The sequence below is a fragment of the Lonchura striata genome, chromosome 2, assembly GCF_050655825.1.
Source record: "Lonchura striata isolate lonStrDom1 chromosome 2, ASM5065582v1, whole genome shotgun sequence".
Classification (NCBI taxonomy): Eukaryota; Metazoa; Chordata; class Aves; order Passeriformes; family Estrildidae; genus Lonchura; species Lonchura striata.
In genome coordinates, this window is record NC_140704.1 from 76,950,301 (window position 1) to 76,974,628 (window position 24,328).

A 24,328-nucleotide genomic window follows, 5' to 3' on the forward strand; every position below is an offset into this window, starting at 1 on the left:
AAAAAGAATGGAAACAATAATTACATGTTGATTTTACACAAACCAGAAAAAGACACCACAGTTTTAAAGCATAGGCCTAGATGCTGATAGCTACCACTGCAGGAAGGAGGTGCAGAACCAAACCTCTTGGAAAAGGAATAATTATTCAATAGCTCAAGGAGGTGAACCAATTTACCTTTTAGAATTAACTTTTTAGGAGCTTACATCTACAGCAAATTAGCATGACAGCTGCCATTGGCAAAGGATTAAGAGGGAGAATTACTAAATAGTTTAGAGTGGCAAAATGTCAAGGGAAAATCATTATAGGCAATGCTGTGTAAATGCTGCTAATGCACACAAGACAACTTTAAATAGACAGCAGTTTACAAGGGGTTTGATAATTTAAAACAAGTATGTTTCTTCATGCCAAAGCTGAGCAGTTGCTTATCTTACAGTAACTGACATGCAATGTTACCGTTCTGTTCTACAAATCAGAAGTTAGAGAATTTCTGTGAAAAAATGGAAATATTTTCTGTGCTCACAGGTGTGGGAACCCCGGCCTTATTCTGGGTTCCCATGTGGTGGTGAAATTCCTCCTCCAACCCATGCTTCCAAAGAAAAACTCCAGTCTCTTATTGTTCCATCTCAAGAAGATTTATTGCTAGTTATCTAACAGATTATGTTCTCGGGCTGCGGCTGTTTGGTCAGCGGCCTGGGCACACACACATACACACCCTGACATCCTCTCTATCTGCTGTCTTCTTCTCCTCTCCCTCCGCCCAGGGCTGCTGCTATCTTTTATATGATATATTACGTATTACATGTTTATAGTTTTCCCCCAGTACCTACTACCTATATTACTAAGTGCTTTTCTACTCTAAACCAATCTGTGAGTGCCAACATCACCAAGAACACGGAGGCAAGGAAAAAGAAGGAGGAAAAGCAGGATCAGCCCACTTTCCTCCATCTTAGAATTTCTGACCCCCATGTACAAAGTGAAAACCCCCCTGTACATGTGCTAAACCCCCCCTGTACAATACTAAAAAAATTTCCCCTCTACTTTGTAATTACTTATACTATACTATCTAACCTTTTGTGACTGCTTGTTCCACCTCCAAAGTTGGTAATTCATTCCATGGCTCAAACTCAAAATCACAGCTGTTTTTCAGCTGTCTGCCAGGGTCTAAAATGCTTCTGACCAAGGCCTGGAACCTCTAAAAATGTCTGAGAGACATTTTGAGTTCCCACACACAGGGTTTCTCATTTATATGAAAAATAACCTATCTGTGTCAGCTTGCATGAATAGACTGCCAAAATGAAACTCAGTGGTTCCTGAGTATTTCATCTCGATACTTTCAGTTGAGATTACACAGACAGCTATGTTCAAATTGTATTTTTCAACTAGAAAAGAAATAAAAAGAGACTTTAAACAAGGCAGTTTTTTCTTCCTTTCCCGAGTTAAGTTGTGTATTGGATTGGTGTTTCCCATGATATTCACTAATAAAAGGCTACAGCCAAAAGAATCACCAAAGTTGTTACCTTTTCCTATGTGTCAAGAAGACAAGCCAATACGTTTTGTTTTCATATAAATGTAGTCTACATCATAATAGGTAAAACTAACATTTAAATTAAATTCCTCCCATATCAAACTATAACATTACAAAATGCCCAGATTCAAGATGACTGACTGATTTCCTATTTAGTATATGAGCTTGCTAACAACTTTTTTTCCCTCTTCCTGATATTCTGAAAGGTGTCTCACTTCAGGCAAGAATCTAAAGCTGCAAAGGTAAATACAATGAAAGGTAGTGTCCAAATACATTTATCCGTGCATCAGTAGGCATTTGTGAAAAATATACTACAGATTCAACAGCAGCAGAGAATATATGGATACAGCCAAGAATGAGGGTCTGATTTTTAACAAGTTTTTGCTTATATGAAAGAGTGCTATTTTCTCCTTTTAGGATTTTCATTTATGCTACAGTATCATAGGTTGATTTAATGGGGAAGCAAAAAAACCCTGTAATGAAACTTTCAGACTTTCTGTCCTTGAATTCCTTCCATAAGGTCCCAGAAAATGTAAGTTCCCCATACTTACTGTGAAGCCTTATGACTACATATGAAGCAAACAATTGAGAATTGTCTGTTCCTGACTGCAATACAAGGAAAAAGTAATATAACAACTAATTAGAATAGTATTGCTTCACTACAATTTTTCTCTTGGGAAAATAGCTACTGCAGAAGTGCAGTGGAGTCACAGACCCCACATTACCTTGCTTACACTTTTTTTTTGCAAGCACTGCAAGTAGTGTGCATTCAGCTTGCTACTACATCTTCAGTAGTATAAGCTTTTCTTCTCAATTTCTTAGGTACTAAAGTGCTTAAATACAAAGGACACAGGATCCCTAAATCTCAACAAAAAAACCACAGACCCATAAATCTATTATCTAGATTCATGGATATGTTGCCACTTTTGTTTCTTAGTATTTGGCTGTTTAATGTTTTTGCCCATCACCACTATTTCTGTTAAAGGAACCAAATAACCAAAATGTTCAAATTTCGTAGTACTAATAGAATATTGGTAATTTATTCAGAATTGTGCCATGAATATTCAAATCTGGAGGACAAAGCACTCCTAGGAGACACTTGCTTTTCCTCTAAAATTCATAAATTTTAATTTTCCTTGAAGTTCTTATTATAAAAAAAATCAAATTATTCTGAGATTCAGGCACTAAAAATTAGCCAAATCAGGCTTCCATTACACAGTTACTTCTATCTCAAAATACCTATCACACATCTGAGGAGAAAATGCAAAACCAATTAAAAAAACATATATGGAGAGAACAAAAGTGTGGAAATGAATAGAAAGCTTAAAACTCAGAAGTTTAAAAGCTTTCTCAGAGGAATGGGATAACACCTTTAGAGAACAAGGATATTGCAGGCTACGATCATACACAATACACCTTATATGTAGAACAAATCCTATTTTTGTCAGACATCACCTGGATCAAATTGAGATTAAGGATAACACGTATACTCATGCAATATTTCTTTCTTCAGGGGAAAAGTGTCAGATTAAAACTCTGTGCTGTTAAGTAGATGATGTGGTTCATGCCTGTAAACTCTAGTTCACACATTTTAATTTTTGCAAAGATATTCCAATTAACAAATGTAAGAGGCATGGTCTTGTGTGAAATTTCAAGAGTACTTTGTCTTTTGAAAGAATCAAATATATAGTTATTACATGAATCCTCAATATAAGTGTTATCCATGAGTTTCCAAAGCATGAAACATTATATAAATGTATGTTTAACCTTTTTTTTTTTTCAGAAAAAGATAGAAGCAGGCAACATGAGTCTGACTGTCATTTCAGTGATTCATAGGTTTTTTCCAAATTGCAAAGACATTAGGATTTCCTGGAGTTCTATAAATCCAAAAGAATTATGAAGAGTCATACAGGCAGTAAAAGGTGTAAAGGCCACAAGAACTAATGACTGAGTTATTAAGGCTGGAATAGTTAATAGGAGTATGAAATTGGGAACCATTTCCAATCAAAAGTTTCTGACTAGATGCAAAATATTCTTTAAAGTCTTTAAGGAAGAGCAAGCTGCTTAATGTAAGGTAATGGTAAAGGATGGCTGAAAGAGGATAAACTACATACTAAACTGAAAGAGGATGGATTCAGGTTGAATACTGAAAAGAATTATTTGCTGTGAGGGATTTAAGGCGCCAGAACAGGTTCCTCAAATGAGCTGTAGATGTCCTGTCCCAGGAAGAGTTCAAAATTAGTTTGGATGGGAGTTTGAGCAACCTGATCTAGTGGAAGTGCCCCATCATGTGGCAGAAAATTTGGAGCTAAATGATTTTTAATGCCCCTTCCAACCCAAATCATTCTATGATTCTATGTTCCTCAAGACAAACAAAAAGATGTGTCAGTGACAGTTTCCATTAAAAGGCATTTATTCAACACTCATTTATGAACAGTTGCAATGTTTTTCTGTTAATGTAAATATTATATCCAATGGCATACAATACCTTTAAAATTGTGTTTTGCCTGCAGATGAAAACCATCACATTTTTTAAAATTATGAGTTTTCCCTTGAGTTTCTGATGGTTCAGAAAGACTGTTTAATACTTGTAGCATGCATATTACAGGCCTTTTCCTCAATATTGACATAATGGTAATGGAATAAGAACACAAAGAGGATAACACAATCCAATCTATAGATAGCAAAGGCAGTATATTGGGTCCTTATTTAAAATTGAGCCTTGCATGTCTACTAAACTTTCACCAATCCTATAATTATGCATGCAAATCCACACCATCCTTCTGATACAATTTCAGACATATTCAAAGTTATTTGCAAAAAAATAATACATAACTCAACACACTGTCAGAAATCTCCATTAAGAAACGTATATTAATAAAAATATCTGTTTCTTCTGTGCAAATATAGATTAGTGATTCTGAGGAAAATTAAGTAAGTCTTTAATCATTTGTTGTCTGATATATCCAATATATTGAATAGATTTCAAGCAGTGCTGATCTTGAAATCAGAGAGTTGACAGATATAGTTATTGTAAAAGAAAAAGAAACCCATTAAAAATTATTATGGTTATTTTTCTTTTTAAATTACTATAAGCACTACTGAAACTGTAGTAAAATTGTAATATAGCTGTATTTTTTTTTTTTTTAAGTAAATAAATGAATATAGTACCCCTATGGACAGATTAAGAATGAGTTTATAGCCAATTATTTTCTTTACCTTAAAGGCCTTACCTTATAAAGAAACTCCAAATAAATTCAACTGAGTGAGACTGAAAATGTTACTGAAATATATCTAAGTAATTCAATATAGAATTCCACACAGAAACTATTTTAAGGGGGGAAAGCATTAATTTTGGCAGTATTTATGAAATACTTAATATAAAACCTAACAGATTTGGGCTTTGCACAGAGATTTCTGCTCCACAGAAGAATAGAATTTAGAAACAGAATTCAAATAAACCAAGCAAGTATAAAATTTTATCAAAGGTCCTAGAAATATACTTGTTAATGACATTTTCAGTAATAAACTCTATTTAAAAAAGATAACCAAATAAGTAAAGAAAATTCCTTGAAAACACAACACTTTTTATAACTGTAAAGGTATGTTTCTGAAAAACTCACCTCCCTAATTTAAAAGACATTACATGAAACTTTGCCATCTGTTATGTGTTACAGTGCATACTTTTTGATGTTGATTTATTAAAAGAGGGGGGAAAAGCACTAGCGATATACTATTACATGAAACCTGAAATTTTAATAAAAACAGTATTATATATACCTCAAGAAAAATATGGTTATCTACTATATATCCTAGGATGTTTTCCTGACTTGACATCAATGCCATCCATTTCTTCCACTATTATGTCTCATCCAATAATACAAATTTCAGTGTTTGTTTAGTTGTTTTTTCCTGGTTTAAAAGCTTACCAAATACACCAAATGTTACTTTTACTCCTTAGGCTCATACATAATGCAAGTATGTGTTGTGTGGAATTGTATTTGAGAATAAAGCATACCTGAAATTACATCTGGAGTAACAGTTAACTGTTATTATTAACTATTATTAATAATTTCAGGGATCTCAGTATCCTCTGTTTCCTTTTAAAGATGGAGTATGAAAGACTTTTGTCTCAGTTTAAGATCTAAGAAGCATAGAATTTTGTATTCATTCAGAATATGTAGACTTTTAAAAAGATTAGTTGCTTTTTACATGTTCATTTGTTTACATGTACATTTGTTACTTTTTATATGTTCATGTCATAAAAAATGAAGCATTAAGCATACAGTGCCCATGTTTCTAATCTTGGTTGTATCATTTTGCATTTGACATTTAGTAAAATCAGGAGAAAAAAATATGAGCAATGAGCTATCAGGAGAAGCACATGACAAATCTGTGCTGCTGCAATGAAAACTGACAGTTAACTCTATCCTGTGTCACCATTGAATAACACATCCCACTGCAAAACCAGTGAAATTCTGGGTGAACACTTAGAAATACAACAGTAGAAATTGCATACTTTGGGATGAAAATAATCCAGACTGAACATGTCTCCGTCATTATTTAGGGAGCTGTCCTTAGCACAGAGAATGAACTCCAGGAGCTCTATAATGCATGTGCAGACAAATCAGGATGTTGGTGCCCCTCTAAAGCAGATGTTGATTAGGCAAGTTCATAGTAACTTGTATTAAAAAGCATTAGAGCTGCACAAGCAGAGCACAGAAACATGTTTATGACACAAAATGCGTAGTTCAAGAACTGAAGAGTTGGAAGAAACAAGAAAGACATCAGGCAAAAGCAGAAAAAGGAAATGAGCCAGGCCTGGAACAGATGGATCTTCCTCTATTCTTTTGAAGATGCAAGAAGTATAAAAAAGCCAACCAAGCAAAACCCTTGCCCCATCCCCCCCGCCAAAAAAAAAACAAACAAAACTGCATCCCCAAAAAGCAAACAAAAGTAAAAAAAAACCCAACCAAACAAGAACCTTACACTGACTGGGAAGAAAATGAAGGAAAATGACGTGCATTTTTTTTCCTGCTCTCAGGAGGTTGATGACCTCAACCTTCATGGCTAAGACCAATGAGGACCAAAGACAACAGTTAGCATCAACCCCAATGAGCTTTACTTAGTACTGATCAAAACAAGATAGTTAAGGACTGATTCTCTGAGCATTTAATGACTGATGGTCATTAAAAACAAACCATTGCTCATGTGTACACTTAATGAACATCAATCCAGTAAAGCACTGTTTTAACTTTTTTAATTGATTTGATTTGTCAGTCTTTCAGGCACCCCATCAAGGCAATTTCTCTGATGTATATATACATACACACACACACACACACACACACACAAAAACCCCCCCAAAAACACCCAAATATATATAAATATATATAAAAATACGTACACACATTCAGTTACAGTACACACCACATTTTTAAGTCCTGGAAAAAATGCTTCTGTCACAGTGTTGTTATTTATTCAAAAACCTTCCAAGGATACAGCTACAGATATATTCATGCTTGTTTTGTTGTTTCCTGCTGAGATGCTGGTTTATGATCTGTCGTTCTCCCCCTTGCACAGCCCCCTGAATATTAGGCTAGCTCAGAGGTCCTAGGCTATGAGGGGAGGAATATCAGGAGATGGCAAATATTTCCAAAAGAGGCTCTTACCCCAAAATACTGGTTCAGCTCTCTTTATTCTGTGATGTCCATGTGGAGAGTGGGGCAAAAGAGAACGAACAGAAAATGTCAGGGGTCTATATAGACTTTGGACTTCACTGTGGGGGTGGGCTTCACTGGCTCTCCACCAACCCCGCTGGGGCAGGAAGGAGGGGTCCAGGGTTATCTTGATCAGAGTCACAGGGTCCTGGGGAAGGGGAAATAGAGTTCCCATGAGCTCACTGTAACAATGATGTGCAAAGACCGTTAATTCAGAATGAGCTAGAATAGAGATATATTCTAGTCGTCAGTTGTGCGGTTGTTAAATATGATTTGCCATGGCTTGACATTTAGGCATTTTATATTGACATTAAATTTTAAAACAGATGAAATAAAGATGTTATAAGGTGATACCGAAGATTTAAAGACAATCTTTACTCAAACAAATTTAAGAAGTGGGCCAAATGACATATTGCTGGAAAACCGGAATCAAAATAACACTTCTACTTCAAATGAACTAATAATCCCTATTCTGAACTGACAGAGAGATAGAGTAGAATAATAATTTTAAAAGAAATAAAAATCATAAGCTGTCTTCTCTAAGTGGCATGCAAAGACTTAGAAAGACTGACTAATTTAAGATTATAGAGGAATTAAATATGTTTTGATCACAGAAGACTACATATTAAATATTTACTTAATTTATAATGACTGAGAACATTCCTGATCTTTACATAAAAATGTCAGCTAAGCAGTCCCAGTGGTACTCAAAAAATACAGTATTCTGCAGAACAGCTTCTCAGCCACTCCTTGCCAGTCAGGGGTAAGAAAATTTAGTGTATTTCTTTCATTCTGTATTACAATACCTATGTGCTGATTTCAGATATATATCCTTGAAAGAAAGAAAAAAGAAAATTCAGGACCTGAATAACCTCAAATATTTTTTTGCCTCTATTTTTTTTTCATTTGCAGTGATGTCAAAGCACAATAAATTAGCATAGATCTATATGTAGCTTCATAAGAAAAATCTAAGAAAATCTAAAACATTCCAATTCTTTACAGTTATTTTAAATATTTTCTCTAGTCCTCATCTGAATACATATTCTGAATTAATTATGCCTGGACTTCAGACTCCAACTTACATATAAAATATATTTTTGCAATAGCAATAAAGAATTTCATTTTTTCTCACCTGTTTTTATGCTATTTTTTCTATTGCCAGAATATTACATTTTCTGTACTAATGTCTTACAATTAAAATGCATATTTGGCTATTCTTTTCCTACTGTGCCCCTCTAACTACTAAATATTTGAATACTTGTCATAAATGCTTCTCAAGATATGAAAAGTAGATTTATACCCTAAAGGATTTATTATTTATCAGAACCTCAAGATTTCTATTATTCATATCTAATAAATTAAAACTGTGCTAAATCACTTTCATTCTTTAAAAATATACTTTTTTTTTTCCTTCTGGTATTTCTGATGGAAATGTATGTACTTCCTGCTGATGTTGTATTTGAAAGAATTAATTAAAAAGCAAGTATTAAAAAAGCAAGTATTTTTACAATATTTTGACATGCATTTCACTCTACAGTAAAAATTTAAAATCTCCTGATTAAAATCTACTAAAAATGTCTAAATCTACTTAAAATGACCAAAATCTACTGATTATATTTAAAACTAAAAATATTTTCAAGCAACTCTGGGTGGAGTTCTTTTTAATTCCATGTAAACAAAACTTCACATCAGTTGTTTGGTAGTATTTGTAAATAAATTTTAATTAGGAAAGAGCAAATGGTTAATTTGATGTTCAAACTTGATTTCCAGCATTAATGGATAGATGAATAGCTATTCATGCATTATCAAAGAACATAAAAATTGTATGAGGTATTAACTAAAAATAATGTGTCATTTTGATTATTTCTTTTGCAATTAGAGGTACAGACCAAAATAGCCCAATTTTAATTGGAGGTCAAATAGAAAAAGAAAAGGAAAACAAACTCTGTTTTCCAAGACATAGAGCCAGTAAGGAGCTTCAGGTGCAAACTTAAGTGAAGGAAGAGGCATGTTTCCAACAAAAGGATCTAATAAATGAGTCAAGATATGGCAAAGGGAAATTTAAACAACTATGTTAACCTCTTCTGATAAAAACCTGAATTTGGCAGTGACTGTTACAAATTTTTCTAATGCTGCAGACTCTTGAAAAAAGTCTACGATTTTAAACTTCTCAAATATGCCCAGCTTCAAACAGGAATTAGTATTTGACGTTTTTATATCATTCATTATATGGGGGGTAAAACCAGATCACTGACAGTGTTCTTTCTGACTTCATAATCTCCAAATTCCTTGCCTGGGCACAGAAAGCATCCTGGGCAAGAGAACATTCTTCATTTTACAGAGATATTCTACCATCTCTCTAATTGATCCTTAACCCATGCCAGTTCTTCATTTGTATTTAAGACCCTTTCACTGTCAAGATTTTGATTTTTGCTAATTAGTCTTGTCATTAGGAGACCACAATTCAATACTATCAGCAAAGAGGATTTTCAGTTTATGGCTTTTCTCATTTTTCTCAGTGGTCTTCATTGTCCTTTTCATGCATCCTGACAAGCTGCGTGGATCACACAATAATGGCACTGCAGACCCCCCTTTTACCAGCAACAGGGAATTTTCAGCACATTTTGCGAGATTGTTGTTTACTGAATAGCTCCATCATTACACATTGTAAGCACATTACATATCTGGGGGTGTATCATGACTATAAATCCTGAAGAAAAATTTTGTTGCTGAAGACACCATTCCCTGTACCAGGGAATGTAGATTTCAAACAGCAGCTGAGAAAGACCACATACCTTTCACTGCTTGAAGTCCAAGTTTTACTGGTGAAGTATGTTTATTAAGCAAGACCAATTATCTTTGCATGGCTTCCTTCCATGCACACATTTGCTTATGTAAAATTATTAGACTCTAACTAGTTGTGTGACTTATTAAAACACTGCAGACAAATATACTTCACAGGATGTCTGCTTTGGGGAAATGTATATATTAAATAATTTTTTAAAATGTTGCTAAGTTGTTAGCAACTCTTTGGGAGTCATTATGTGCTACAGTAGTCACAATCAATGTTCATAAACTCTTGATCCAGTTATAAAATAAAATCCATGCTGAATGCTCAGTTTCAATAGATTTTGACTAAATTAGTAATGCAAAATAAAATTTTAACTTGAGAAATATTATCTTTTTAAGAAACCTAACCTCAATGACTAATTTATTTTTGTTATGTTGCTGTAATTATAATAATTTTTTTTTAATTCCTCTAGCACTAATATGGGAGAAACTTTTTTTTTTCATTTTGAATATGCTCTCACAAGCAAGTTTTGTAAAAAAAATGTTGTTCCAGACTATTAGAAAATCTGAGTGTTTTGGTATTTTTCTGGGCTCTACTTCGACCATTTGTTTGCATAATTTTAAAGATTTGGATTGTTTCAAAACTAATTTCTACTTAAGGAATTGGGATCGGTTTCTACTTTACCAGATATCAATGTTACAGTGCAACTATCTCAATGCAGTATTTTCCTCCAAATCAGCTCTTAATCAAAAGGACACATAACTAAGTAAATGTTGTTCTCTTTATTCCTCTAGTCTTTAAATTTTTCTATTTTTATATTGATGTGAAATGTTAACTAGCATTAGCTTTGTTAGTGGCTCTTTTATGTTTTTTCCTGTAGACTGGGGAGCTCTTCAATTATTTTTTTTCCCCTCCATGGAAGTACTGACTATCATCAAATAACCCACTAATCTTCTTAGTAAACATATCCACTTAATTTTTAAAGATTGAATTATAAGACAAATTTTCTAAATCTTTAGCTGTTTTCATGAACTTTCCATAATGAATTTATTTTTCCACCATCCTTCCAAGACAGAAAAATTAAACTAATCCTAAATGCAAAAAGTTGCTACTCCCTCTATTTCATGCATTGAATACGCTAGGACTGTTTTTTTCTAAAATATGTATAAAATATGTTTTTTTCTGTAAAAGATGTATAAAAAATACATATTTTACAACTGATGACTTCTCCACCAAAAATGCCACCCACATTCAGTGACAGAATTCCTAATTTCAGGAAAGGAAAAGTAAATGCTTTCTTCATAGAGCTACAAGAATTATACAAGAAAAATCTTAAACAGTAATTTTCCCAGCAGTAGCTCAAACACTTGAATCGTGTTTTGGTTTTTATTTATTGTCTGGCCGTGGTTTGGTATTTGGTGGTTTTCAGTCTTTTGGTTTTGGGGTATTTTTTTCCCATAAAATTTAATGTATGACACCCTCTTTCCCTGGGATTCCAGCCTCACTGAAGACAATGTAATTTCCATGATGTATCTGTATTACGAGAAAGCCACCTCTGAAATCACTGAGTACTCTTTCTGCAGTACAGAAAGTGTCCTGCTTTCTTCCCAGGCGAAGGTTACCATTTAATTGTTTCTTTAAAAGCTGAAATTAATTAATTAATTAATCCATTCCAAATCCATGTAAATTAATTTTCAAAATTAATTTTAAAAGAACCCATTAATTCATCACTAGTCATAATCATCCTGCAAGAGAGACAGTAAGAAAATTATTCAATTGACATTATAAGCAAAAAAATAGTTATCTTTAACTTTTACCAGTAGAACGTGCAGCAGAAAAGCATTACAGAATGGAATATTGACATTGAGAGCATGTTGCCTTGAAACAGCGAGCTGGATACAGCTGCTGCTGATATGGTCATCAAACACCCCAAGATGTTATTTTGACTATTCATTTAGTGTTCTTTCTGTCCTTCATTTGTCTTTATTCTGTCTTTCTCAGAAAACACGTATTTCTGAAGAAGGGTCTTTGCTTTACTTTTACGTTACTTTACTGTTCTCTGGGCTTAGGTCAACAGAACACTGTGCACATAGCTTCCGAAGAGCCAGAAGTGCATCATGAATATCATCCTATTTCAGAATTCCCCCAACAAGGCTGCCAGCAGAAACTTCCACAGCAGGCACGCTCTGTCCCAGAGGCCGCAGGGACAGCCCGGTCCCTCCGAGCACTCACAGGCCGCGGGACCATCCCTGCCGGATCTCTCCTGCCCATCCCTACAGGGCCATCCCTGCCAGGTCCCTCCTGCCCATCCCTGCAGGACCATACCTGCCGGATCTCTCCTGCCCATCCCTGCAGGGCCATCCCTGCCGGCTCCCTCCTGTCCCGGCCCCGCTCCCGCTGTCCCCTCGGGGCTCTCAGGGCTGTTTCTCTCTCGCTGTTCCTCGCTCAGCCCTGGCTGCCGGGCAGCCTTTTGCCCTGCCTTGCCCAGGCTTTCCCCGGGGCTGAGGGGCTCAGCCGTGCCGGCGCAGTCCAACCTGCTGTCAAAACTTCTGCCTAATATACAGAAAAATGCCGACTTCCAAAGATTTTATGATTACTGAAGTACACTGCTATTCTGCCTGCAATTAACAAAAAATATCCAGGTGCCTGAGATTTTGACTGTGTTTGTTCTTTGCTTTACTTCATCTCAAACAATTTTTTACATGGTTCTAAAATTAAGTTTGAACTTTTCCAAGATATGTCAAGGGAACCCAACTCAAGAATTAGGTAAAATTCAGTTAGAGATTGAAACTGTAAATAAATACTCTTAAATAACAATCTATTACGTATGTGTCAGTAAATATCTTCTAAGGCTCTTTTGAACTAAGAGCCAAGTCAACGTTCTGTCCGTCTTAATATATCAACAGCCTGTCGCAAAGAAATGAAAATCACTTCTAGAATCTCTTGAAGGAAGTGAGTTTACTTTACCAACAGGATATTCAAAGGAAGCATTCAGGAAGTATACGGGAAGCATTCCCCTGGATACCAGATGCACTCTCACCTGCTTCCTAGGCCAGGGGAAGGATCACTGATGTGTTCTTTCATTTCACATCTTTTCTACTACATTGAAGCAAACAAGAGTTGGGCCCCTGGAGTCTGTCAAAAGGACAGAAATGGCAAATGGAGAGAATGATAGGAATTAACTTAAAACATTTTGGTATTTGGTCTAATACTTTCTGGTCTTTATTTTTAAACAAATCACCATCAGCTGAATTCTGATGCTAATATGATGAGAATACAAATGAATAAGATATTTTTCCAGATCAGAGAATTTCAAATTTCATATTTTAATCTACTTCACTCCTACACACTAATTGTTACACATTTAATATACACTTAACACCTACCACTTTATCATTATAGACACCTACTCAACTAATCAAGGAGTTCAAAAATTTCCCATTGCTTGGGGGAAAAATGAAGCATATCACCATTATCTAAAGCAAAGCTATCAAAACCACTCAAATATGCTCTGCTTACTATGGTAACAAATCAAATTCCATAATCCAATTGGGATTTAAATTATTTAAATTTAGAGCCCTTGCCTAATATTTATGGCCAAAGTGGTTTAAAATATAAATGACAAGATTTCAAATTTTTATTATTTTGATTTGAATTTTGAACATCTCTCATGAGAAGCATTCATTATCACTGTAACAAAAGTGCCATGATTGCAAAAGAAGCAAATGTTTTCTGTCATGCCATTAGAACTTGACAGTACTCAAAGCTTTTAATTCAACTTCTTCAGTTTGTGTAAGGGCAGAGTGCACACATAAAGCATCAATTGCATAGCAAAGTGCATTTCAGACACTAAAACAGAATTTAAAAAATATCCAGCATCAGTTATGACTAAGGTTGGTAAAAAAAAATTGTCTGTACACCTAAAAAAATTAAAATCTCAATTTTCCCACAGGTTTCACTTTAAACTTTTATTTTATTTCAATTTCATGCTAGTTCCCTTGCCTTGTTTCTTTTACTTTCAAAAACAGGACAGCATTAAGAAAAATATCATTCATCATCACTAATCCAATTAGCCTTCCTTCTTAGAGACACTTTTCTCCTTTCCTTCTCTTAAAAACTGCCGCAAATCCAGATTAGGTGGAAAGACACATTAAAATACAAACTGTCCATGGTGATTTATGGAGGTGAAAAAAGAGAAGGGAAAAATAATTTTAAAGCTTCAGGTGATTAAATAAATCTTAAATAAATATTTGAACCTAAATTTCAGGTTTCCTGAAGGCATAAAATAACACCAGAATAGTATTTCCATATGAAATTAAACTAGATGCAAAGAAGCACTAGTCTGAAAGCATTTGCCCTATAATATTGAGCAAAATCTATAATATTATTTACCATATTTTAAATAAAATATCAAACATGAATCATCTATTATTTATGTCAAAATCATATTATATTTAATATTTCCAATTAAAATATAGATTCAAAATTTGTTTAATAATGGATTTGCTGTAAGCTCTCTCAGTTACACTTCTCCTTTTCAGAAAATATATTCTCTTGGTAAGACATTCAATTGTATTTCCTCTTCTTAATTAATTCTGAAACTGAAGTCCCTCTAACAGGAATCAGACAAACAATAAAATGTGCCTGTTGTAGTAAGAAAATGTAATCTCACTTTCTCCTACAGAAACAAAATAATTGATGTTGGAAGGGACCTCTGTAGATCATCCAGTCCAATCCTGCTACTAAGAAGATGATCATCTAGAGTAGGTTAACCAGCACCATGTTCACTCAGGCTATGAATATATCCAAGGATGGAGGTCCCAAAACCTTCCTGAGAAAGATGTACCAGTATTTGACTGGGGATGTTTGGGGGTTTTTTCTTCTTATATTTTGATAGGATTTCATGCAAGATAATAAAATTCCCTTTGTTAATGCTGTCACCTCTGTTCGTTTCCTTTTTTTTTTCTTAACTTAAAATATTTTTTCCAAGAATTTCTTATGCAGACATACTCCAAGTCATACAAACAAAGAATATTTTACTTACAGTGTTAAACATATATGCAATATTATCCAACAGGCTTCAATAAAACACTATTTAAAACTCTTATTTTGTCTTTTTATTATTATTGCTGCTACTGCTTTTGATATTTTTATTGTTAAACTGTTCTTATGTCAACCTATGTGTTTTAGTTTTTCTGACCCTCTTCCCCATCCTAGCATGGGTGAGAGTGGGGGAAGTGAACAAGTAGCTGAGCGGTACTTAACTTCCAGCTGGAGCTCAATCACAACACATGCAAAATAAATATCTCAGACCTCTATATAGAATCTTTTTTTTGTACCTTAAATCAGTAATACTAAAGCAACTATGGAGAGGGGAAAGATTAGACTTATGCACTGGTCATGTTTCTTACACTTTCCTAGAATAAAATGTCAAAGGCTGTTTAAAGTTTCTTTTATTTCTGGGCAAGTTCACACATTTTCCAGTTGCCAGGTGAGAAAAAAGGTAATTATTAGGGAAACATACCAAATAAATTCAAAGAGTAGTAAAAAATCCCAATATAAAAACTGCTGTGTAAGAAGAAAATACATATCAGAAATTGGCTTTTCTGTATTTGTTCTTGTTGAGCTTTTCCTTATGAGCAGGGGCAGAATAGAAGATGAAGTGGTGGCAGGAGAGGTTGTGGAAAAAATCAATAAAAGGAAACAAACTGCCAAGGCCAGGTGGTAATAACCCAGGGATGTTCTTAGAAGATAAGGTTTATTAGGGATGGTGAAAGATCTTGCTTGGAGCTGCCAGACACAGCATGTGGCACGTGTTGAGGGAATGGGGGAGGGGAGAGACAAGGGGTAGAGAGGATGCTCTAGGAGAGGGTGGAAGTTCTAAGAGGGGGGAAGATGCAAGAGAGGGGAAGTTCCAAGAGGGTGGGGGTTCCAAGAGAGAGGAAGTTGCAAGAGCGCGTCTGGCCCCTCAGAGACCCCTTATCAGGGGGCTTCAAGGTGGGCTGGAACAAGACTTAGGCTAATGGGGTCACAGACACTTGATGCTTCAGGGTAGGGTTACAGGTGTGGGGTGAACCATACATTTTGACGGTTGAGATAGAACAGTCCAATTGACTTTTGGACCTATCGGTAGGTAAGGGCATTGTCCAGCCAGTAGGGGGGATTGTTTTCATCCTGGCTGTACTATTGTGAATCTTTTGCCAGGCAATTATATTTATTCATCCTTCCCAACAGTACCTCCAACACTGCACTGCCAGCAGTTGTGTCAAGAATTTCTTAATGACAGAAAGGGCCTTGGCACATGTATGTTCAGATTGGCATAAATTATTTAACATTGGCACGTGCACTCCCAGAGTTCCCTGCAGTGTTCAAGTGTTCAGAGACTAAAACATGGATGGCACCTGGCACTGGAAAATTTAATCTGCCTTCATTTAGACTGTACATCTAATCTACAGCCTCAGTAACCTGGTCATTTAATATTACTAAATTGAAGGCCAGAATTGAAGTGGTTTGATTAGAGTGCTGTTCTAGTTTTTATTTATTCTGTGACCAAACAATATGACCTCTGTGGGAGCATTCAAAATATGTACTACCAAAAAATTAATTACTACAGACTATTTAGTATATAATTTAATTATATTAAAAAATATTTTGTCATTAACTAGTGTGGCTAAAACATAGAATATGATAAAAAAGATGGGTTTCTTTCCCAGTAGATAGGCTTCCTATTGGCCAATAGCAAATTATATTCAGTTAGGGAACACAATAACATTTTTCTTTCCTACATAAAATTCAAAATTTTTAGGTGGAAAAATACAGCATCAGTTATTAAGTGATGTTGTATTTTTTGCAGTGAAAAAAAATTAGCCTGCTGCTTATTGTCCAGTTATACATTCTGTCTTTCAATAACACTGCGAGTTGTGAGCACACCTAAAATAACACCAAGTGCATGAGGGTAGAGAGGACTGTGGAAAGCAAAGGGAAATAACTAGCCAAAAAGACAATTCAGGTCCAAAAAACATACCAGAGATAGAAGTTAAACGGACTTCACAGTTCTTACAAATACTAGACTAGATACTTACCTTATTTGTGCTAGCATGCCAAATAAACACTTTGGGACAGCTACCATGAAAGCTCCATTCTGTAGAGTATCTAGTCCTTTCACTTTAACAACCTAAGAAAAAAATATTAGTAATACTCTCCTACACGGCACTTTTTCCTTGAAAATTGACATATATCAGAGACATCCTGAAAAATAACACAACTCTTACTGGGTTTACTGCAAAGATGTGCACTTATTTTCTTGTTAGAGTAACATTAATGAATTATAGTTTGCAATTCTGACAGAACTTTTGTCTCTATTTTTCTCAAAAAATTCTTACTTTTGCATTTGTGCCATTTTTTGACCATTTAGAATCTTAAATAGTAATTCTTCTTGAACAATAATTTTCTCTTTAGTAATATGTGTAAACAGCCATTCCCATTAAGAAAAGGAGGAACCTTTAACATTAATTTTTCAATTTCAAAGCATTTATTGAAAGAGAGAGGCAGCATACAAGACTCAGTTATGAAATGATTGCTTTTGGGCTGAATTTAATTGTCCGCAACACATTTTCGAAGTTATGCCAAAGGTGTGTTGGGAAGAAACATTTTTTTTTAAACAGGAAAAAAATTACAGTTTATAAGGACAAGGAAGTTGATGAGAAAATTCAACAATCACTCCATTAGCCCCATAGCCCCTTCCCTGAAGTATCAGATTTTCTACATCTATCTTAATTAAGTATTATATTCCAGGCATCTTAATGAGTTTTTACTAGTCAGCTGAACTTTTATGCTTAAAATAAACATGTTTTATTTTGTGTTGGTGAAGACCATATAAAACAGCTCAACTGTTGTGTGTAAGCCAAAGCAAATAAATGGTGTCACGTAAATATCAGTCTATATTTGAATTACTTATGAAATACTTTAGGATTGCTGTGACTATTTTTCTCAGTTCTAATACACATATATACGTATAATATATGTAGAACATAGATAAGATAATAATTCAACCCTCACGCTTGAGTAGGAAAAAATTCAGGCATGACCTTAGTTCATTTTATTTTCCAGGGTTTATACTACCAAATAATACACAAACTGCTGTAGAGACCACTCAAGTAAAAGCAATGTCAAATTTCTATTCCACAAGGCAGAGTAAAAAACTAGATATATAAAAGCACTTCCTATATCTGGAATTTGTATGCAAAATTAAATATTTTTTCCTATTGTTCTTTCTGACCTAGAGCCACTGGGTGCTGCAGCATGCTTACTCTAAACAGTGCAAGTGACTGAAAATTTCAGTCAAGCCACACATTTCCATTTCACTCTTCCATTCATTGCATATCTAAGAACATTGACAGCTATACCTTGAACGCCTATAAACATCCTTATAAAAGTTAGGAAAAAAAGAATTAGGTTGAATGATATCTGAAACTTAATGTGCTAAGAATATGAGACACTTCATGATGTATAGGTTATTACTGGGAACAGAGCTTCTGGATGAGAGTCAAATTTCTTCAGTGACACAGGTAGCCCTTTATAAATTAGTTGCTCAATGTACATTCTAAACTATTTCATCTGTGCTGGCAGGTAAGATATGTCACTTTGCTTAAAATATTACAGCAAAAGATGAATAGGACAAAGTGAATTTACGAGATTGTTTAGCATAAAATGTGTCTTTTTTATAAGACAAAAAAAAAACCCAATAAACCTATTTGTATCTAAAAATAGTTAAAATACTCTATTTGTCATTTTGATGTCAGTTTTGTCAATTGACAAAAGACCTGCAGTTAAATGCATCAAGGGCTACAATCATCACTCTGAAACAGGTAACAGAGAAAGTTCATTTTCTTGAAGTAAACTTTAATGATAGCTGCTTTGAGGCCAAGTCTTACTTTTTCTTCTGACAATATATTCTACCCAAACAAGGAAAGACAGTTCATAATTGCTACTTGCAACTCAATAAGGACATACTCATTCCATAGTTTCTTAAGGTAATACTTCAACTTCAATCACAGCAAGCAGGATCAATATGACAATTTTTTCTCAGCAAGTAGTATGACTCTGTGACAAGAGAAGTGCTTACATTCTGAGGTAGAGGCATGGTGTTTTGAACATGCATATGTTTTGGAACTCAAAATGTCTCTCAGACATTTTTAGAGGTTCCAGGCCTTGGTCAGAAGCATTTTAGACCCTGGCAGGCAGCTGGAAACAGCTGTGATTTTGAGTTTGAGCCATGGAATGAGTTACCAACTTTGGAGATGGAACAAGCAGTCACAAAGGGTTAGATACTATAGTAAAAGTAGTTACAAAACAGAGGGGAATTTTTTTTTAGTATTGTACAGGGGGTTTTAGCACTTGTACAGGGGGGTTTTTACTTTGTACATGGGGGTCAGAAGTTCTAAGATGGAGGAAAGTGGGCTGATCCTGTTCTTCCTCCTTCTTCTTCCTTGCCTCCATGTTCTTGGTGATGTTGGCACTCACAGATTGGTTTAGAGTAGAAAGGCACTTTGTAATATAGGTAGTAGGTATTGGGGGAAAACTATAAAGATGTAATATGTAATATATCATATAAAAGATAGCAGCAGCCCTGGGCGGGGAGAGAGAAGAAGAAGACAGCAGACAGAGAGGATGTCAGTGTATGTGTGTGCCTCTGCCAGGGTTGCTGACCAAACAGCCGCAGCCCGAGAAGACAATCTTTTAGATAACTAACAATAAACTGCCTTGAGACGGAACAACAAGAGCCTGCGCAGTTTTTCTCTGGAAGCACAGGTTGGAGGAGAAATTTCACCACCACATGAGACCCCAGAGCAAGCCCAGGGTTCCCACACATATGAATCAACATAACTTGTTGAAAATAAATTGCTTTAAAAGTAATGAACTGACAGAACTGGACATAGAATTAGACACATCTACTCCTGTGGGAAAAGAAGATAAAAAGAAGTCAGAATGGCAAAGAATGTGATGTGGCTACAAGACAGCAGCTCAAATATAGATTTTCAAATAGATTTCTAAAAACAGGGGGGAAAAAAGAAGCTAGGCCATGTTTTAGTATTGTCTAATGTTTTTCATTACAGGGTTTTATTTGTGTTTGGTAATGACTTTGACATGTTTTGGCCTTTCTGTTTATATTGATTAAGCTAAATTGGGGCATCCAGGGGAAGAGGTATGAGGCACAGGTCTGTAAAGGAAAGAGGGGCATTCATCTTCATTCATTTGTTAGAATTCAGTTTTTTACGAACCTTGAGGTGGGAGAGCAAGAAGGAAGATTGATAAGTACTGGAAGACTTCCATTAGAACAAATCTGGCTTTTGGTATAGGGACTGCAGTTTAGCCTTTGAACTTGAGCTCATATCATCTGAAATCTCCATGTTCAGTACAAATACATACATTTGAAAACCATTAAGACATGCTTAAGATGAGAAAGAAAGAATTGCTGAAAACTTTCTCTTCCTGAACCTGTCCTGCTTTATCAGGTGGTAGTACAGACAAGTGGTTTATGGACTGACCATGTTACTCCATACACTCCAAACCCAGACAGAAGGAAGAAATGAGTGTTGCAGACCTGCAGAGTTGACACTGAGACCCAAGGTGCAGACTTGTCTTTGCTTTAATGTCCGCTAATCATAACTCAGGCTGATTTAGAGGGAACTGTTTTACAATATAAGTGCTTTGAGAAACTAAATGGTGCCATTCTCAAGAAGAGAACTCACAGAACAGAACATAACTTAATAGTTCCAGAGAAGACCTACAAATATTAAACAGTCCAGCTGCCTGACACGTCAGGGCTGACCACCATGCATTACTTAAGTGTATTGTCCAAGTGCCTCTTCAACACTGACAGTCTTGGGGCATCAGTCACCTCTCCAGGAAGCTTGTTCCAGTGGTTTATCACCCCCTAGGTAAAGAAATGTTTCCTACTATCTAATCTGAACCTTTGATCTCAATCTCCCCCTGTGTCCTACCACTGGATACCAGGGTGCAGAAATAAGCACCTCTGTCTCCACTTCCCCTCATCTGGAAGCTGCAGAGAGCAAAGGGCTCCCCTCAGCCTCCTTCTCCTCACACTAGACAAACTCAGAGTCCTCAGCTTCTCCTCATAGGACATTTTTTCCAGTCTTTTCACCAACTGTATTGCTTCCTCTGGATGCAATTTTTCAGGTGTAATTGGTAGAGATTCTAGGAATGTTTTGCTGGGTTAAGCAAGCACCTTACTTGCAAGACATGAAATACAATATTACGGGCAGGATTTTATTGGTTTTGGCTCGGATAGAGTCAGTTTTCTTCATGCAGCTGATATAGAAAATTGTTAGCAATTTTGTTGACACATTGATATTTTAGCTGTTACTGAGCTGTGTTTCCAGACCATAAACATCTTTTTTGTTTTCTCATGTTGCATCATCATAAAGTAGGCCAGGGGTGTGCAAGAAGTTAGAAGGGTACACAGCTGGGACAGGTATTTTGCTATTTTGTTCCATCTTTGTTCTATCTGCCTGTGCATCTGGGCACACATTGCAGCTTAGTCCTATCCTTGCTGGTACAGGGAACCCCAGCAGGGACCTGGGCCAAAGACTCTTACTGCACCTGTGGGGCAATGCTAGGGGTTAAGGAGCTCATCTCCACAGAGCCTCTGTGTTGATCCTGAGCCCTTTGTCCTCGCTGAGGCTCAATACCTGCTCCTGCATCCCCATGCCCTGGTGAGACAACCCACACCTCCTGCAACCAAGGATGCTGTCACACTGCCCCACAGTGCTGAGGAACACACCCAGCACACAGCAGCCACTTTGTACCTCAGATGCCCACCTGGCTCCACCTGGTTTGCTGAAGAGGCTACAAATGTGACCTTTCTCTCCCTTTAGGATAATTACATTGTTTTAGGATCATGCTTCAGTACTTCCATTTATGCAGCCAGGCTTTATTCCAGGGATATCACACACTTAATGGCATCACACTTAGCAATAAAAGCTGCAAAAAGAAGGAAGGGGGGAGTATATTAGAAGTTATGGCCCATGCTTCCTTAATTAACTGTTATGGATGATAAAGCCCTACTATTTTGGGCTTATATGATAATGTGAAGTAGTGAATAAATTCCTTATTTTGCTTTGATGCACACACAGCTTTTGCTTCCCCTGTTAAATGTTATCTTTACCTTAATCCACAAGTTCTCCCATTTACCCTTCTCATTCTCTCCCACCTCCTACAGTTGGGGGAGTAAGCAAGCATTTGTATGGGATTAACTGCCAGAGGGATTAACCCACAACGCACATTAACATTTCAAAAATGCTGCTGCTACTTTATCCAATCCAGGTTCCTTTTCAATTTCATTAGAATACCAGATAAATTTCTATACGTTCTACATTTACATAAAATCAGTAATGAAAAGGAAACTGGAAAGCTATAAATTTATATATCAAATCTAAGTATTTCAAGATGCTAGCTTTTACCTTAATAAATATGTATTGCACATATAACATTCAAACTCAATTCTACATTGGAAAAATAACATAAAACAATGATAATCAATAATTTTGCATAGAAATAAGTATAAAATCTAATATTTTTGCAGTGCTAGAGACAAATTTTGAATATTGGTCTTCCCTTTATTCCTTAAGTAATATTAAAACCAAAACAAAACCAATCAAGTTCTGGAAGATTTAAAGCAAATATTCTATTTGATAGATTATCCTCCATTGGATTATTTTATTTTAAGGAACATTTGAGTCATGTAGCTTGCATTTTGTCAATCAGAGAGCCTCACTGCAAGTCAATAAAAACAATGTTCAATGGCAATATAAGCAGTTTGTGACTCTGCTGCCAGTACATCACTCACTCTTATGTGAATCCATAGAGAGCAGAAGCATATTACATGAACACACAGAGAGACAGAGAACAGATATATGAAGAAGGGCGATTTAGAGTGCTTCTTCATTATGGAAAGTCACCTAGATTTAGAAAGGTAAAGAAAATGGAGTGTTGCCTACATTTCATGCCACAGATAATTAAATATAATGTCAGTGTTTCAAACCCTATCAATATTAAGAAAAAATTATCTGTGAGTAAAATCTCAAGGAGGAGGAAATTAAATAGTATTTAACCTCACTTATAAGCTATACATGATAAGCTATACACTCACAATGGTCATATGAAGACCTGAGAATAAAAATATCAACTTCAAGGAAAGTTATCAGTTACATTGTTTTACCTTGGAGAAACCTACTTATTTTTCCTTTTCAGGAAAGGAAAGATCAGGAGAAGGAGGTGATCTTTTCATGATGTAATCAGAAATATAACTGAAAATGCATGCATTTTAAAAGTCATCATAATCAATAATAATTCCTTATTTGTCTCCAGAAAGTTTTAGAACACACATCACTGTTGACACAAAATCACAAAATGGCAGCAAATATGTAATTCTGATAATTCCGTGGATGCTGTGAAAGCAAAATATGCATGCACTGTTCTTTCTCCATTGCCTTTGGACAATATTAAATAAATTCTTTTGCCTCACCTTTACTCTCTGTTGGCTAGAAAGCAGTTTAGGGATCAGACTGCTTTACTCTTTTATTGGGATATATCCAAAAGCAAAATCTAGATACTTCAAAGAAGGAAAGCTCTCATAAATGTGTCACAGAATGAACTACCTGAATAAAGAGGAAAATGAAGGCAGAACCAATAAATATTTTTTCTGTGTTGGAAACAAAAGTTTAGAGAACACCACAATGGCATTGTCTGCAATCAATGTGCAGAAAACCCTTTTTGACATCATGTAGTCACTTCATGCCAGGAAAACAAAAAATCTTCTATGCCATTTTGAATCCAGTTTGAATACATTCTAGCTACATTTTGATCCAGTTTGAATACATTCTAGCTGTGGCTAGATTGATATGACTTCTGGAACTACACAGGTTTGCCAGTTTGCTGATTGCAGTGAATGCTCAGTGCATACCTCTCCTAAAGTCTAAGCTTCAGGGCACAGGAGCTTCCCATTGACTGGCTGAGCAGTAAAGGGACAATGTAGAACTCACACTTTAAACTTTGCAACCAAAGAGTTCCTTTGTACCCTCCTTCGGATATACTGGAGGACATAAGTCATTTCAGCTTTGCTATCTAAGCAACAAACTGATAAAAGTTTAGCCCCAGCTGGTTTTGATATTCGGTCACCAATTCAACTTTCAAACTAAGAAGGATGGTGGGGAAATTGTTTTCACAGTCTAATTTTTGGCCAAGTATGGTCATAAACTGTCACTTTGAAA